The sequence below is a fragment of the Coturnix japonica genome, chromosome 16 (assembly GCF_054131305.1).
Source record: "Coturnix japonica strain WE chromosome 16, WE-NBRP24, whole genome shotgun sequence".
NCBI classification, from domain to species: domain Eukaryota; kingdom Metazoa; phylum Chordata; class Aves; order Galliformes; family Phasianidae; genus Coturnix; species Coturnix japonica.
The window spans coordinates 15,757,298-15,763,660 of NC_140678.1; the positions used below are offsets into that span (position 1 = coordinate 15,757,298).

Consider the following 6,363-nt stretch of genomic DNA (forward strand, 5'->3'; position numbering starts at 1 on the left):
AGTGGAAACAGTTGGAGATGTTTGCTCAGGAGAAAAATGGCAGAGAATAACCCTAAATGAGCCCCAGACACAGCTCTTAGTAAGAACCCAAGGGAGATGCCCTTGCCATGGCTATATGCCATGCATCTCTGGAGCCTGCACCTGGGCACAGTCTTCCAGTGCTTTGGACAGCAATGTCCTGGGGAGCAAAGGTGGCTAATACCAATCTCTGTGCTCCATACAGAGTCACTTGAGGTCTCACATAAAGCAGACTTATTGCCCCCATGAAAGAAATAATAGATCTAATAAAATACTTATATCCCGGCCAACATCTCTGCCCAGCCTGGTGAGCCCCCAGGGGCAGCGAGTGGACAAAGCCAACTTACAATGTGTCCTCCTATCCCTCCAGCCCTGCAGCATGCAACTGCTGCCCCCAGAGACCACCACAAGGAGACCATCCTCACAACACACAGACGTGAGGCTGTCATGGCCAGGGCTGATGCAATTTGGGCACATCCCTCCCCTGCCCTGTCACCCAGCTGCCTGGTTGGCAGCACGTGAACCCATGCTTTGCATCTGCATGAAGAGTTCAAAGCTGGCAGTCCTTAATAATATAAGCACAGCTGCTTCCCTCCACAACTCCCCTCAAATCAAGCAGCCAAGATAGCTTTCTGAATGAACGAGCTATCTTAAGGCACTGAGTGAAATAATTTCTCAGATGCTCAATCTAGTTTTTGAAACAATCTGGAAATGACATTCTCATTAATTACACACCACGTATCTGGAAAATGACAGCACTACTGAGCTGACAGTGACAAGGAATCAGAAAATAGCTTGTGCAGGTGGAACAAGTCATGGACAAACCTTCGTGTCTATATGGAGGGGATGTACAGAGCTGTGAGGGGCAGCACTGCAGGTGCCCAGAGACCATTTGTGCAGCAGAGCCACAGTGAGCAGTGGGTGATTTCACCCTCCTGGCACTCACAGAGGGAACTTCAAGCAGAGTTTCCCCTTTAAAAACCAAGACAAGCTCAGCCTGGACAATCATTCATATTTGCTTACTCCTTGAGCTTTGGTGCAGTGATTGCTTGCTGGGCTGGGAGCCTCCCAGCCATGTCATAGACCAAGAGGAAAGTCAGAGGTCTTCCCTGGGCTGAGTCCTGAGCAAGTCAATGGGAAGTAAATATAAACCATAAGCACTGAAGTAAGTGAAAATAAACTGTTTGGTGCATGCTTATACAATGACAGAAGTATTTGCAAATTCATAAAATGGAGAACATGAAAAGCAGCAAATCCTTTTTAAAACAGGAAGGAAGTCAGGTAGGTGAGCAGGAAAAACAGCCCAGTAGTTAATGTGCTAATGTAGGACCTGGAAAACTTGAGTTTACAGGCCTGCAGTGGGCCCATAAACTTCTACATGCTATCACTGAAACTGGAGAACCACACTCCATTACCCCCAAGACTCAGGAACTGCTTATAAGAACTTCAGGAATTGGGTTAAGTCTCACCAAAAAGGGAAAACATGCCTGTTCAACGGAAGCCAACAGCAGAAGGCAGGAAAGCTCACATCACTTGAAACCACAGCTCGCAAGGAACCCAAACTGCCCAGGAGAACTGAGCCCACAGCTCCATGCAAGGCAACTGATCCGCTTCTCAGTGCACAAGAAAACAATACTCTGACCTTTAAGTAACAATTTTAGTTGTATCAAAAAACTGAAGTTACTTGAGAGCCATTTCTCTTGCTCCCTGGAATCATTTACAAGGGGATTTTTGCACCCAGGCAGAGCATGCAGGCAGGTGGCTGCACCCAGGAGCAGTCCATGCAGCCAGAGTTTGTCTTGGCAGGGAGCTGCTGGCTTCCTTTGCATACAGGGAGCAACCCGGTTCTGCTCAAGAACTGCCTGGTTTAGGAACACGCACCTCAGCAGGTTGGAGCCCTGCAGACAGGCTGCTTTCGTGAGAGAGGGCGTGAAAACAGATCAAAGTCTCAGAAGAAGTTTATTTTAAAGTATTTCCTACAGCCCGATCAGATTATGTTTTTAAAAGTTCAATTATCTTTTGATAAACTCAGCAGCCAAATTAGGAAACTAAATACAATTATTAAAGCATAAGAGAATAATTTCAGATCTGCTACAAGTGCCAATTCAAACTTAACAAGCCCACAGATCCTGGCAAGTAACTCCACACAGATCACTCAGCTTCATTTCAAACTAGAAGACCAGATGAATGCCTGGGATATGACTTACATTGATTCTCATGTTTTTAATCAAAACTTACACAGTCCTTTTAGCTGGCCAAACCCAGAACCAAGATTTTGTAGAAAGGTATTCAATTTCTCTATGGAATTGGGGGATTTGAGCAACCCCGTGCTGAGCTATCAAAGCAGTGCACAGAACTTACCTCCGGCGTGCAATGCAAAGCCTGAAAACTTGGAAGAAATATTTCACATAATGCAGCATTTTGCAGAGCAATCTTTAATCCAGATGCTATCCCAGCAGCTGGGCTGATCTCCTCAACAACTTCAGTACAGTTCTGTTGTGGTCTTTTTTTCCTGAAGAGAACTTCTATACTCACATCTCGTTGGCCAGTAATTCTGAATTCCCATTCACCAAGTGACCAGCAATGCACCCTGCCATTATACCATATAGCCACGTTCACTTGGGAGCATGGCAGCTGATGTCCCACAGCACACACACATTCATCAGAAGGGAGATGCCCACAGCTGAGGTTATCAATGTGGAAACTTCAGTACAGCTGAGGTTATCAAGAGTGGAAACTTCAGTATGCAACAGTGCTGCAGGTGAAGTTTCATCAGACACATTTAACCTTACATATTGTTGCATTTTCTCTCTTCCTGTAGGCAGCGTGGGCTCCTGGACATCACACATCAGTGGCACTAATGAGGAGAAGTGCTGACCACCAGTCAAGAGAAAACGATACCTAACACACCATCTCAGTCTGTAGATTATTGATACCATCATGTTTAAAGGGCAAAGGCCAAAAAGCACGAGCACAGGACCCTTGCCTTTAATAGGGTTGCCATATATACCCAAAACAAAACATACTTTTAAGCTGCCTGCATTTATAAACTCTTGAGGCCCATATTTGAAGGAAAGGGAAAACCTTCCATGCTGACAACTCCTCCCAGCAAGTTACAGAAAGGAGGTATTTAGGGGAGAACATGAATTCCAGCCCCTGATGGAAAAACACACTCCTCTTGCAGCGATTTCTGTTGTTGTATTTTTGTATGGGGGTTAAAAAAGGTTTGATTTTGCAGTTTAGCATGTTGAGGCCTCTCAGTGCTCGCTGTCGGAGGGTGCCGATTACCCAGCTTCATTCATCAAAGTGTCACTTTTCTGACAGCCATTAATAAATATACTGCCAGAGCCCCTCACACCTGGCAGCCATGGCACACTGCAACACACTGCTAACCTAATTTGCTAATTGCTGCTTTCCCCATTAATTTTAGTCCTGTCTTGTTTGGTGTTGACATGGAGGGAAAAAGAAAGAAGAGTGGGGAAAAAGAAGCAGGCAAGAAAGTAAGCTTTGGGAGTTTTCTGATTATTTCTTCACTTGTTCTTCCCCCTCCATCACCATTTACTTGGGGGTATCAGCTTCCTTTTTATCCTTGCCCTTTCTGAGAGGGCTGGCAGCAATGGCAATTTGGGCACTGTGGTGTGAGGGCTTAACAAGCTGCACACCATGTGTTACCCACATACAAGCCCAGACTCTGGCACTGTGTTTCTCTCAGCCCCCCACCCTGAGCTCCCAGCCTATGGCTGCACAACAGTGGGGCTTGGGGTGCTCTGTCCCCCAGACATCATCGGTCTCAGCACTTCACACCTGCCAAAATCCCTACTCTGTTAATTCAATTCCCATCCACTCTCAAGCGAACATCACTCAGTTCCATTAATCATATGATTTTTCTGATAAATATCCTCTTTAAGGCCCAGGTACAGACCAAGTCCTTTGTGACTAAGCTGGACTGAAACGCAGGTCACCAGCCGAGGTCAATTAAGACAAGGAGTACCAGACCCATCAAGCCTTCAGGCAGTGATGAATTATTGTTGCAGCGCTAGTAAAAGTCTCCCTGCAGGACACTCACCAAGCTGTTGTACTTGGACCACACATTGGGGTCCATATGCTCCAAAGCTTTTCCTTGCCTGATTAGGTCTAGTGATGTCTGCCCGCACCCACTGCTGCAGCTCTGCCTCCCCTTCTCAGGAACAGTGCTCAATCACTGGGGGCACAGAGGCTCCCTGGGCTCTGCACAGCCATCACTTGGCCACCAATGCTTGGTTAAGGACACGGACACCTGTGTTCTGCAGAGCTTTCCAGATCATTAATTCTTTTCTCCAATTAATGCAAGAAAAGGGTGCACTTACCCCACAGGTAAGGCCTGTGTGCATGCTCCTGTCCCCTCAGCCAGGCAGCTTGGGTCCATCTTTCTTGGTAAACAGAGCTTCCCACTGCCAAGACACTCAGACCACAACCACACAACATGAGGAATGGTCCTCTCAGTCTGGGACAGCATCCACTGCCAACCTGTGCCAAATACAAGAATTTTGGATGCTTCCTTAGCATTGGGAGGAAAGGAATGAAGGTGGCCAAGTTCCACCTTAAGTGGGTGATTGCAGTCTGCTAAACCCACAACAAATAACCGAGTCTCAAACACAATCCAAACACAGGGCATGTTTTAAAATTGCTTGCAACGAGACACTAGTAGATATGAGCATGAGAGGTTTTGCTGCTTCTGAGCAGACTTTAGTGCAAAACACATGTTTTTCCCTAAAAGAAGCAGAAGGTTTAAACAGTTTTAAATTGGATAATACTACAAGAAGGCTCAGACTGTTTTGAAATGATGAGCTGGTAAGAAAACCCTTCTTTGAATCAGGATTATTACAATGATATTAGAGGATTAGCACAGGTCTGGGAGCAGGATTCAAGCAAACCTGCCAATTCTGGACATTGGACATTTTGACTGCCTTTGAACCCTTTAGCTATTCTGACAGTTAAAACTGTGCTGCCATGGCACAGCCCTGCTCCCAGCACTTACACCCACAGCTCTCCCTAAGCCACAGGTGAGATCAGTTTGTATTTCCTTTAGCACAGAAGGGCCAGGCTGGCACACACTCACCTTTATGGCTCGTTGCTACTCTGCCAGGAGCAGGACCCACAGGCCAAGCCTTCCAGGAGCCTTATAAGTCAAACACACTGTCCTGTTCCAAGTGGAGTTAAACAGGCCCAGTAAAAAGTAACAGCACTTCAGCTTTTAGCCAAAAGCCTCCATTCACGGCCCTTTAAAGTTAAATTTACTGCCTCCATTTAGCAACATCCCTGTGAAACTCCCTCCTGGTTCAGAACAAAACCTCCGTGCAGTTCAGCTGCGCTGTGGCAAACAAAACATTTCATCCTAGGGATCCAGCCATGCATCTGTCTGCCTTTATTCAGATCTCTGTGTCTCTTTATTCCCTTCGGTTTTCAACAGCTCCAAGCAACCAGATAGCACACCTCGTCCTGCTCCCCACTGCTCACCTTTCTGCTATGGCTGAAGAGCTGATCACAAGGAGGAAAGCCACCAACATGTCTTTTTCCCCTGTGACAGAAGTGGATGCAGCTTTATTGAGCTTCTTGGGCTGCGTCTTCCACCACAGGCAGATCAAGAAAAACTACACAGGGCAGAGAATGAGTAAAATGATCAATGCTCTGCCCTGGAGTATGATAACTCCCATTTTTCAGGAGTCAAGGTTAGCTCAGGGCTTTAGCTGCTCTGCAGGATCAGTCCTGCCCTTTGAAGAACCAATTCATTCCCTTGCACGAGGCTCACTGTGCCCTGACCCATCACACCACTGCATGTGCCACATGCTTTCTGCACACACACAGCCTTCGTGCTGAAGCCAAAAAGCAAGAAAGCAAGAAAAAAGTTTAGAGCATTTCCTAACAAAAGAGAAAATAAGGGAAAACACTCTGGTGAAAAATACCAGGTCAAATGGAGAAGGGAGTCCTTTCATCTTCCATGCTCTGGGTTGGTTTTATTACACTGCGAAGCCATTTTACTGAATTAGTATCGTAATCATGGCAGGATAATGGGGGTATGGAGCACTGCAGCACAAGCCAGATCCCTCAGCTGGTACAAACCAGCATGGCTCCATTAACTTCAGTGGAGCCAATTTATATCAGCTGAGGATCTGCCCTTTAGTTTTTACTACAGGAAAGCCAGACTACAAATGGGAGAAACCTATATTAAAAACAAATATCTTCAATCACAGCAGCAAGAATGTAGAAAATATTGGCTGAGTCAACTTTTATAGCAATATTTTCTTTCTCTCCCAAGTGCTCAATTTTGAACACTCCCCTATAAAATTTTCCAAGCCTGGAGCAACT

The 6,363-nt window shown here is 46.0% G+C and overlaps 1 long non-coding RNA gene across 1 annotated transcript; it reads right to left on the minus strand.

Moving 5' to 3' along the window:
- Window positions 1–4,372: 4,372 nt before the first annotated feature.
- Window positions 4,373–6,102, minus strand: LOC146758295 (uncharacterized). The gene is made up of 3 exons (XR_014934914.1): window positions 5,961–6,102; window positions 5,515–5,648; window positions 4,373–4,524 (listed from the first exon to the last, which is right to left on the minus strand). It is a non-coding gene; the product is annotated as an uncharacterized LOC146758295 (long non-coding RNA).
- Between the last annotated feature and the right edge of the window lie 261 nt (window positions 6,103–6,363).